The following is a 13,073-nucleotide window of genomic DNA, read 5'->3' as shown; positions in this document are numbered from 1 at the left end:
AATACAGTTAACAAAAAATATTATGTAAGTTTAATTGGTTAATTTGTTAGCATGGTTCAATTTCTTCGATTTTAATGCATACTCCTATTGAAAACAAAAATTAAATTCTTAAGTTTACAATATATTGCATGTATAGTGATACAGTATTGTCCCAACCAACATTCTTCGACTTGAATCCAACAGGCATTCTTCAGTACTCGCTAGGATTTTAAGGTTGAACAGTACTATAATTATAACAATATAATATAAGATAATATTTTATATTGAATTAAATATTTGTTACATATAAGTTAATATTATATCTAATGGTCAATATTGGTACTGATTAGTATTAAATGTATTTAATATTGTATTTTATAAACTGAATATTATTATTATTATTTTCATAAATTTAATTATTAATGTCATCACTGTCATATATATATAGGAGTTTTGTATATATGTATCAAGTGCCTGAAGTTATATAAATGTAAAAAATATACTAATAAATATATAAATTTTAACTTAAAAAAAAAAGAAAAATTTAACTCACTTCTTTATGTAACATATACATAGAAAACAAAGATATGTGAAAAGATGAATAACTATTTATTATCTACTGAGTTATTAATAGGTATTAAACAAAACAAACGCACTCTTTTGGAGTACAAATTAATGTCCAAACAAAATTTCCAAGCTTGGAAATCTTAGGGTATGAAATCATCACAATAATTTTTTTGTTAACTTTTTATGGTGGTTATAAGCAAGCACCAAAAAGTTGGTTGAAGATGAGCCATGTCTAGACAAACATGGGCACCATTTTTAAGTTGTTTTGCATGTTCTTTTCATCCACAATGACTAGTTGCATACTCTAACATTTCAACCCATACTTCACTTACCATCTTCCATTTTTGTTTCTGTCCCAACCTGGTTAGGCTTCCAAGGCTTGTTGTTGCATTGCAAGCTTACGCCCATCAAATAAAATTGATTTACTTTGGTCTCCTTTTTCATCTTCTGACTTGTCAAATTCCACTTGCAACAATGTCTTTAAAGCCTCTCTTTTATCATTAGGAAACCCTTTTAACTCAAACTTTAGCTCTAGAAATTCCATCAACTCTGTACATGTGTCCTTACATCTTATCTGCCCAATACCTTTTGGAAGCATAAATGGACATTCAAGAAGTAGATACATCATGTAGTTCGATAAATATTTGCTAATTAGGCAATTTGAGTCTATGGCTTCAAGATATGTCTTTTTAGGAATATTAGCTATGTAATAGAGATAAGTAGCAATATGCCAAAGAATCAGACTATGATCAAATTCTACCTTAATTGTGCTCCAGGAAATTTTTTCCAAACAATTCCTTTTTTTCAAGTAAATAATCACCTCTTTGAGACAAGAAATGCTTGCATAATTCAAGATCGTATATGTCATAACTGATTGTGTTACCTTTCCGTAGAAACTGCTTAAAAATTAAAGTTAGTAGGTCTTGTTTAATAGGTTTCCAAGTTATGTAATAGAGATAAGTAACAATATGCCAAAGAATCATACTATGATCAAATTCTATCTTAATTGTGCTCCAAGAAAATTTGTCCAAACAATTCCTTTTTTCAAGTAAATAATCACCTCTTTGAGACAAGAAATGCTTGCATAACTCAAGATCGTATATGTCATAACTGATTGTGTTACCTTTCCGTAGAAACTACTTAAAAATTAAAGTTAGTAGGTCTTGTTTGACAGGCTTCCAAGTTATAGACTTGCAATCCATAGCTGTTTTAGATAACCTGGAGGAATAGTTTATTAAGTTGTGTTGTGCCATTGATTTGGACCACCTCTTTTGTGATTGATACAAGTCCAAAGTTTTTATTTTCTCTTGTTTGACAAGCCAACGATGTGTCCAGTTTGATAAAAAGAGCACAAAAAATGCATAAATCTTAAGAGCAACAGCTCCAATAAGGAGTATGTAAGTTATTTTAATGACAATTGATGGGTAATCATGATCATCCACATTGATTGAGAAGGCAATGAATGCTGATTGTAATGTCCAAATTTAATTTAATGTAAATTAAATTAATTTATAAATGTAATTTTTTAATTTTAATTTAGTATAAAAATGAAGGAAATTTGATGGAGGATAAAATTGGAAACAATTTTGAGAAAAATGAGTGAAAATTTGAATTTTGAGAGTATTTTTGAAAGAAAAATAAAAAACTGGGGGTCAAAATATAATTTAGGGAAGTTGTGCTGCGTGGGATGCCCGGTCAGCAGTCCTGACAAATCAGGACGCGTCGTGTGACAATGGACGCTGACATGGTGCCACGCGGGATGCCACATGGGCGATCCACGTGCTCGCGATCGAACGGCCCAGATTCACCCCTCCGCACACGGACGACCCAGATCCGTTCCCTATTTAAACGGGATCGGACGTCCCAGATTGGATCGCAATGAATGGCTTAGATTCACTCCTGTTTAATCGTGATCGGATGATCCAGATCAAATGCGATGGATGACCTAGATCAAAAGAGGACGGGTATAAATAACCTCCTTCACACCAAACCCTGACCCTAGCCGCTAGACCCCCATTGCCGAAGAAGAAAATCCAGCCATCAGGAAAGAGGCCGCCACCACCCACCGTCGCTCTGGAGCCCTTTCCGACCGCTAAAAGAGGTAAAAAAATTTCTTTGCTAAGAATTCAATTTTAAACACCTTCATAGCCAAATCAGACCAAAAAGACCGGCAGATTGACCAGAAACTGCGGGTAGAGCCCGACGGTACTGCCACAGAAAATTTTACAAAACACATTCGATGAGGTCTTTCTCGATTCTTGTTCTGCGTAATATTTTCACCATTGCGATCACTATTTCCTTCTCTAAAGGTTGACCGAAACAAAACACCCAACCACAACGTGAGCTGAAGGAGCTGCCGCACCGGAGAGCCCTACCGCGAGTGAGTTTCAGTTTTTTATATTTTTTTGGCCAACCAAGGCCCCTTAATGTATTTTCTCCCTGAGATTGATGCAAAATCGGCCAAATTCGACCAAAAATAACCAATCTAAGGCGAACCGCCACCGTGCTGGAATTCCAGAATTGGCCAAAAATGGATCCTAAGACTGATTTTATGTTTTTGGGATATTTGTAGGTATTTATAGCGCATTTTAATCCCCGAAAAAAAATTTAAAAAATCCGAAAACCACTAGTAAGCGTAGTCAACAACTTAGCTTTTCAGATATCAAATTGCATTTTGACCCCCGATTTTTGATTTTCTTTTCAAAAACACCTCCATAATCCAAATTTTCACCCCTTTTTCCCAAAATCAATTTCAATTAAATCCAAATAATATTTTTACCCAATTTTATCATTATTATTATTTTTATTTTTATTAAATTAAATTAAATTAAAATCTAAAAAATTCAAATACAAAAAAATAAAAAATAAAAATAAAATAATATTAAAAAAAATAATTTGGGTGTTACACATCATATCAAAGGATGGAGTGTCAGTGAACCCCAAAAAAGTTAAAATAGTGCTTGGATGGAAAAAATTGACATCAGTTAAAGAGATCCGTAGCTTTCTAAGGATTGCAGGTTATTACCACAGGTTTGTGGAAGAGTTTTTTAGTCTAGCTGCTCATCTGACTCGACTCACAAAGAAGATGTAACGGCCCCAGAATTTTAAAGAGAAATGTATATATAAGAAAAATTCTAAGTGCGGAAGCAGAATAAAATTAAATAAAGTAAATACTAGAGATGAATGTTATAAATAAAACTATAAAATCTTTAGACATCTACTCACCGTCTTCCTGCGGGACGGTCTCGGGAACTAAGTCTTCCTGATCTGAAATGGATAAGTAAGGAATGAGCTACACTAACCCAGTAAAGACATCATACTATCTCACTCTCACAGAAGTAAAGGTTAGTAGAAAACAAAAACGACCAATGGAGCATAATTTATAACAAACTCATTTATCGATAATAAAAAATCTTTACTGTCCACTTACCTCGGTGAGATTCATGAAAACAACTTATGAGAAAGAATAACATCATAAACATCATAAGATCATGCACACTTTGTAACATAACACATATCATACTTTTGTATTTCAATCATCATGCAACAAATTTTCTCTTTTGTCAGCCTACTAGTATCCATGGGGATCCATAGGGGGTCTCCGCTACACGTGAACCATTCATATTAATAACTTAATTCCAGGGCCGTCCCCATACCCCGTTCGGTATGGGTGCCAAAACCATAAACTTCAATACCCCGTCCGATATGAGGGTGAAATGGGTCGTCCCATACCCCGTCCGGTATGGGCGCCAAAACACATAAAGTCTCCATACCCCGTCTGATATGAGAGACCACGTTCCCGGTAGGGTTTCCTATGGACCCGGTCCGTCCACCATCTCCCAGGATATCTAGTTAGGCTGTCGACATTATCCATTTATCAATTCACATACATTTTTCTATTTTTCTTAACTTCAATTATTCAATCAAACATAAACACGTAAACCAGTAATCGACACTAAACAAGCCAACACAACATCGGGTTTACAATAATTCAAACCATAATAAATAAAACCGTGATTTATGCATTCAAAACCACAAAATAAATAGATCAGATACCATAATACATTTAAAACTGTAAAATAAATCAAACAAGAACAAACCGACAAATACATCAGGTTCGGGCCCCATTAGCAATCTTAATTAATTATATATATCTATTAATTCATAAAATACCGTTTTATCATTTATTAAACTTTAATATCGTGATAGAAAATAGGGTGAGGGATCCTTACTTGTTTCAGAGTCTGAAATCGGATTCTCACTGCGCCTACGGGCAGTCCCTAGATTCCCTGAATTTTTCTCCGGAAACTGAAACACACTTCCGGTACCTGCACATGTCCCCAAAAAACTTCAAATCAGACCCAGGGCCTTTTCGGCCAATTTTGAAATTTCGGCACGACGGCTCCACCGCCCACGGCAGCGATCCGCCTCGAGTTGACCATTTTCGGCCGAATTCGGCCAAACTTGCATTGGTTCTTGAGCCAAAAAATTCTAGAAAACTGACACTTACCGACGACGAAGCTCTTGGGTACGGCAGCTCCTCGACGCGAGTTACGATTTGATGTTTTACTCCGGTCAACTTGTAGAGAAAAAGACGGTGGTCACAGTGGTATAAAAATTACATCGAACGGGAACCGGGAAGGTCATCATCGGAGGCAAAAATTGAGGAAACCCGCGGTGGTGCCGCTGGACTTCAGCGATTTTTTTCGGCCAATCAACCGGTGGTTTGGCTCCGATTTGGCCACAGGGAGGTTCAGCATCGAAAAATGAGCCAAGGGGAGAAATTTTACCTTGTTTGGTGGCCAGAAAATCCTCCGGTGCGGCGGCGGGTAGCGGCGACCGGTTCCTTCGGTGGCTGGGTCGTCTTCTCCGACGAGGGTTCTGGCTGCTAGGGTTTGGGGTTGGGTATGGATGCGATTATTTATAACATTTCTCTTTTAATCTAAGCCGTCCATCATGATTTAATATGGACCGTCTGATCGCGATTAAATTAGACATAAATCTGGATCGTCCATCGCGATGCGATCTAAGCCGTCCGTGCATGATCAAATCTGAACCGTCCGCACGCGTGAGATCTGGGCTGTCCATGCGCGCTTTTAATTTGGGTCGTCCGTGCGCGCGGGAACGGATCTGGGCCTTCCGATCGCGCGCACACGGATCACCCAGTGTCTCCGTCCCGCGTGGCTTCCCGCGTCAGTGTCCCTGCCACGCGGCCTGTCCTGGTTGGCTGGGGCTGCTAACCGGGCTTCTGACGTAGCACTATTTTTTTAAATTATGTTTTGACCTCTGATTTTTTATTTTCTTTTCAAAAACACCCATAGAATCCAAATTTTCACCCCTTGTTCTCAAAATCAATTTCAATTAAATTTCAAAAATAATTTTACCCTATTTTATTATTATTATTATTTTTATTTCTATTAATTTAAATTAAATTAAATTAAAAACCTTATAAATTAATTATTAAAATAGAATAAAATTAAACAAAATTTCAATAAAAATTAAAATAAAATAAAAATAAAAATAAAAATAAAATAAAAGAAATTTTTATTGGGTGTTACAAAAGAACGTCAAGTTTGAGTAGAATAAGAGCTGTGAAAAAAGTTTTTCAGAACTAAATAGACGGTTGACTACCGCACCGGTGTTGGCCTTACCGAACAGATTGGGTGGATATACAGTTTACAGTGATGTCTCTTACCTAAGGTTAGGTTATGTTTTGATGCAGCATGGTAAGGTTATAACCTATGGGTCCAGACAGTTAATGAGTCATGAGAAAAACTACCGCACCCACAACTTAGAACTTGCCGCAATCATCCACGCCTTAAAGACTTGACATCAATACTTGTAATGGGAGACTTTTTAGATCTATATCGATCATAATAGCTTGAAACACATATTCACTCAAAAGGATCTCAACATGCATCAGAGAAGGTGGATAAAATTCTTCAAATACTATGATTGCGACATCTTATATCACCCGAGTAAAGGCAACGTGGTAGCTGACGCACTCAGTAGAAAAAGTGCAGGTACATTAGCTCATTTGATGGTTTCAAAATGCAGGCAGATAGGGGCCACACAACAGGTACGGCTTCAGGACTTGAAGAGAATCACATATTTGGGCCACCTGACTCTTCAGCCTGAGTTAATCCAAAGAATAAAGGAAGCTCAGTCTGCCGATTCCACCCTAGCAACCCTGAAGAAAGATGCAGAATATGGAGTTAACTCAGAATTTCGAGTCTCTGCCGATGGGTTGCTTAGGTTCTAGAACAGAGTGTGTGTTCCAGGTGACATTGAGTTGAAATGGGATATTATGACAGAGGCCCATAGCTCAAAGTGTGCCATGCATCCTAGAAGCACTAAGATGTATCAAAATATGCGACCCCAATTTTAGTGGAATGGGATGAAAAGAGATGTAGCTTACTTTATTTCTAAGTGTTTGGTATGTTAACAAATTAAGGCAGAGCATTAACGCTCAAGTGGGCTACTTCAGCCATTATCAATTTTAGAGTGAAAATGGGAACATATCACCATAGATTTTGTGACAGTATTGCCTAGGACATGCTCAGGACATGATGTCATCTAGGTAATTATTGATTGGCTTACCAAGTCTCCCCACTTCTTGGCCATCAGGATGACCGATCCCTTGGACAAGTTGGCAAGAATGTATATCCGAGAGATAGTCAGATTACATAGAGTGCTAGTGACAGTAGTGTCCAACAGTGACCTCAGGTTCACTTCTCGGTTCTGGTTTAGCTTTCAACAAGCCATGGAAACGAAACTTTCTTTTAGTACTACATTCCACCCTCAGACTAATAAACAGTCAGAAAGGACGATCTACACACTTGATGATATGCTCCGAGCTTGTGTTTTTGACTTTGGGAGCCATTGGGATGACCATCTACCCCTGATAGAGTTCGCCTACAACAACAGTTACCAAGCAAGTATTGGCATGGCTCTGTATGAGGTGTTATATGACCGCCCATGCAGATTGCCGATATGTTAGGAAGAAATGGGTGATAAAAAACTGTTCGGCTTAGATCTCGTGGAGGAGACCATAGCCAAAATAGTTAAGATCAGGAAGAATAATTAGATGGCTTCAGAGCAGGCAGAAAAGTTATGCAGACACCTGGAGGAGGGATTTGGAATTTGAGAAAGGCGATCAAGTGTTCTTTAAAGTCACTCCGTTCAAAAAAATCAGTAGATTTGGCAAGAAGGGGAAACTAAATTCTCGATTTATTGGACTATTTGAAATCTTAGACAGCATTGGTACCACCACCTACAGACTGGCACTGCCTCCAGAACTTTTCAAGATCCATAATATGTTTCATGTGTCCATGCTACGCAAGTACAACCCAAACTCCTCTCATATCTTAACCCATGAGTCTCTTCCACTCTAGGAGGATCCATCCTGTGAGGAAGTACTGGTCGGTATTGTGGACCGAAAGAGCAGATTGCTCTGCAACCGAAAAAATCCCTTTGTTAAGGTCATGTGGCAGAATCACACACCGAGAGAGGCCACGTGGGAAACTAAATTCCTGATTTATTGGACTATTTAAAATCTTAGACAGCATTGGTACCGCCACCTACAGACTAGTACTGCCTCCAGAACTTTTCAGGGTCCATAATGTGTTTCATGTGTCCATGCTACGCAAGTACAATCTGGACTCCTCTCACGTCTTAACCCACGAGTTTCTTCCACTCTAGGAGGATCCGTTCTGCGAGGAAGTACCGGTCGGTATTGTGGACCGAAAGAGTAGATTACTCTGCAACTGGAAAATTTCCTTTGTCAAGGTCATGTGGCAGAATCACACACCGAGAGAGGCCACGTGAGAGCTAGAATCAGACTTCAGAGCCCAATATCTCACTTGTTTGATTGAGAGTGAGAGAAACAAATTTGAGGGACCAAATTTCTTTGAAGGAGAGAGAGTTGTAATGTCCAAATTTAATTTAATATAAATTAAATTAATTTATAAATGTAATTTTTTAATTTTAATTTAGTATAAAAATGAAGAAAATTTGATGGTGGATGAAATTGGAGACAATTTTGAAAAAAAGGGTAAAAATTTGGGTTCTGATGATATTTTTAAAAGAAAATTCGAAAATTAGGGGTCACAATACAATTTAGAAAAGTTGTGCCACATGAGATGCCCGGTTAGCAGTCCCGATGAACCAGGACGTGCCTCGTGGCAACGGATGCTGACACAGTGCCACGCGGTTGATCTACATACCCGCGATTGAACCACCCAGATTCGCCCCCGCGTGCACGGACGGCCCAGATCCGTTTCCTATTTAAACGCGATCGAACGGTCCAGATTGGATCGCGATGAACGGTCTAGATTTACTCTCTATTTAATCGCGATCGGATGGTCCAGATCAAAAGGGGACGAGTACAAATAACCCCTTTCACACTAAACCTTAACCCTAGCCGCCATACCCCCCTCGCCGGAGAAGAAGATCCAGCTGCCGGGAAGGAGACCGTCGTCACCTGCTGTCGCGCCAGAGCCTTTTTCGACTGCCAAAAGAGGTAAAATATTTTCTCTTTGCTCAGAATTCAATTTTAAACACCTCTATGGTTAAATCAGAGTAAAAAGACCGGTGAATTAGCTAAAAATTACGGGTAAAGCCCGGCAGTGCCGTCGCGGAGAATTTCATAAAAGGCCTCCGATGGGTCCCCATCCCGATTCCTGTTCTACGTAATTTTTTCACCATTGTGATCACCGTTTCCTTATCTAAAGATTGATCGGAGTAAAACACCCAACCACAACGTGAGCCGGAGGAGCCGCCGTACCGGAGAGCCCCGCTGCTAGTGAGTTTCAGTTTTTTGTGTTTTTTCGGCCAATTGAAGCCCCTTAACATATTTTTTCACATGTATCGATGCAAAATCAGTAAAATTTGGCCGAAAACAGCGTACTCGAGGTGGACTGCCGCCACCAGCGGTAGTGTCATCGCCGGAGCACGGTGGAGCCATCGTGTTGGAATTTTGAAATTGGCCAAAATGGGTACTAAGACTGATTTTGGATTTTTGGGACATTTCTAGCTATTTATAAGGCGTTTTCACCTACTGTAGTCAACAGCTTAGCTTTTTAGGCATCAAATTATGTAAGAATCTCTCACCTTATTCTCTGTTATGGAATTGAAGTCTAAATAAATAATAATACGATATTTTTTATAACTTAAAAAATATTTATAATTAATTACGGGTTACTAATGGAGCCAGAATCAGAAATTATCTATTGTTGATTCTGTTAAATTGTTTTACAGTTAATTGCATGTTAATACACTGGAATTGGTATGATAACTCAATCGTGTTTCCTTGATGCATGTATTGCATGTTTTACATGATTTACAGTTAAAATTGAGAAACTAAAAATTAAAGATAAACAAAAAATTGTGTGATTAAGTGAATGGATGAAACGACAGTCTTACTGGATATAAGGTATTCTATTCTTCCTTTACCTTTTTGTTAAACACTTTTTTTTTCAGTTCTTTCTCTTTGACCAATACGTACTTGATTTGAGGTTTAGACAATAATGAGTTTCTTAAATGCTTAAAGCTTGAAGACTTCAAAACACAAGTCCTCTTTAGATACTTGATAATGCCAAAAATAAATGGTGGAATAGCTATTAATTTTAGTATCATATTCCTTCAAGATCTTACGAATACATAAAATACAATTCCAACTTAGACTAGAAGAACTAAAAAATGCCTTAACCATAACTCATTATCTTCTAAGGAATATGTAGTGATAGTGTCAGGCCCACCAAGATGCAAAAGAAGAAACGGAACCCAGAATGACTGAATGTCATGACTCAGTTTTGAGTAATCATTATCCACATCACCTTGACTTCTCGCCATGTTTCCTAGTGAGGTTATAGCTATCAAATCTGCTGAAGTATATGCTGACCAAATTAGGATCCAAATTAAAAAACTTGGGCTCTGCTTTCTTATTGACTCGAATACGATCAGGATAATTTACAAAGAAAAACTTAATAAAATCATGCCCCGAATCTCCCTTAAATTCCATAAATCTCTTACTCTCTTTGGGAAGTTTGACATCACCCTTTTGTTTTCTCTTCCAAGGCTTCAAATTCCTAAGAGAAGAAAAGACATTCATCGTAATAGATGTTGTTAGATGTGTTTATTGTGTTCTCGTTAGTTGTAATGTTTTCGTTGCTTTTATTTTTATGAATTTATTTTTTTGTGTATCTAGAGAAAAAAATTGATAATATTTATTTTTATTTTTAGAAATTATATTATATATCTATATGACAAGCTTTATGGGGAATTTTAGAAGATAGATGGAAAATATTTTGCTTTTAAAAGTAAGATTAGTTTTCTTCTACATGGAAGAAATTAAGGATTTAAAAAGGTTTAAAATTTTAAAAATTAACATTTAATAATTTAAAATCATAGTGATTAATTAGCCATTAATAAAAAATACATCTATCAATTCAATCCATTAAATATATGTCATGCCACAAATATTAGTGCGAAACAACAAAACAAAAATAAATATAATTAATATTATGATTTTTAATGCAGGGACCTATATATATAAATCAAACTATTATTTTTTATTATTAAATAGAATTAAACTATAAGATTCAACTAATAAATTATAATTAATATCTTAATAAGTATTGATAAATTTTTTTTTTACCTATAAACAATAATATATATGACAATACAGTTTGACTCAAATTTATTACTTTTTATAGAAAAAAGATGTCTAAATTATTTAGTTAAATAATACTCTATGATAATAGTAGTAATGATGAAATAATCCAAACAGTAATATTTAACAATATTTGTAATACTCAGACCCAAAAATTAGGCCGGGATCAATTTTGACAATTTAAAAATAAATAAAAATATTATTTATAAATTAATTTAATTTAATTTTGTTAAATTATTGGAAAAAATAGGTTAGGGATGTAATCGAAAATAATTTTGAAAAAAAAATGGTAAAAAATTGAGTTTAAGAGGTGTTTTTGAAAAAAAAAATTAAAAATAGGAGGTCAAAGTGTTAAAAAGAAAAATTCGGCCATGTAGGACAGGGTAGTCAGCACGCCGCATGACAAGACACGCTGATATCGGCGCCACATGGGAGGCCACGTGGGCAATCCACATGCCCAGCGATTGGATGACCCATGATTGATCTCGCGCGCGTGGACGGCTCGAATTCGTTTTCTCCTTAGATGCGATCGGACGGACGAGATCAATCCCGATGAACGATCCAAATTTGTTTCCTCCTTAGGCGTGATTGGACGGACAAGATCAATCGTGATGAACGATCCAGATTGACACGGGATGGGTATAAATACTTCGCATTGCATAGGAACCCAAATCCTGGTTGCCACCTCCCGTCGGAGAAGAAGAACCAGGCACCGGAGAAGGAGGTCGACTGCCGACCGCTGCCGCACCGGATCCACCGTCAGCCACCAAAAAAGGTAAAAGTTTCTCTTACCCGCTCGAAATTTGATTATGAGCATTTCTGTGGTCAAATCAGAGAAAGTGAGATAGTGTCAACCAGGGTTTGGGTAAGAAAGAATTCTTATGAAGGTTAGCTAAAGAAAGAATTCTAGTCGCAAAGGAGGACGGGCGAAGCCGCCACACCCGAAGGTCCTCCCCTTCCCCCCATCGGTAGGTTCAGTTTTTGTGATTTTTTGGCCAACTGAGACCCCCTAACATGTTTTTCTATAGGGATACGTGCAAGACCGACAAAAATTGGCAAAAATTAGCAAGGTCAAGGCGAATCGCCGTCGTGGACGACGGAGCCAGCGCCGCTGTGCCAGAACCCCAAAATTGGTCGGAAAGAGCTTTGGACATCGATTTTGGATTTTTAGGGTATTTTTAGGTATGTGACGAGTGTTTTAGATTTTCACAGGAAAAATTCAAAAAATCTGGTACTCGTTGAGAGGCATAGTAAACAATGCGACGTCTCGAAACACCGATCTGGGTAAGGATCCCTCATCCTGTTCTCTGTTACAGTAAATTGAGGCTCAACGATGTATAATGTCATGTTTTTATGAAAAATTAGAGAATCTTTAAAATAATTACAGGTCACTAGTGGAGATGAAACTAATTAGTTCACGATTATCCTGATTTTCTATATATTTTCTTGTACTGCTCTATTTGCTTGTTATTATATGGTGTATGTTCTTAAATTATATTTTCTATAGTCTCATCAATTTATTTGGTTTACTTAGTTTTATTCCGTCAGTATGAATATAGTTTAATTGATCTATAAATATAATATGAGATATTGGTGTGCGTGGTTGGTTCTTTTGTTGATGGAAATCTTTATGTGAAAGACTTACTGAGTATCCAAAGAAAGGGCAGACGGACCAGTACATAAGGAACCCTACCGTGAACGTTACCTCAGTCGAACGGAACTAAGAAGTCCCTCACCAAGAAGGTTTGAGAGATATGGTTCACTCTTATACCAAACGAGATATCGAGGTGATGGAATGTTTGACGCCCATTACCAGACGGGGTATAGGAATGGTCAGTTAATTGTTTGAATTGGA

The sequence above is a fragment of the Carica papaya genome, chromosome 4 (genome assembly GCF_054855325.1).
Source record: "Carica papaya isolate Zhongbai chromosome 4, ASM5485532v1, whole genome shotgun sequence".
In the NCBI taxonomy this organism is placed as follows: Eukaryota; Viridiplantae; Streptophyta; class Magnoliopsida; order Brassicales; family Caricaceae; genus Carica; species Carica papaya.
Note: the sequence above shows the minus strand (reverse complement) of the source record.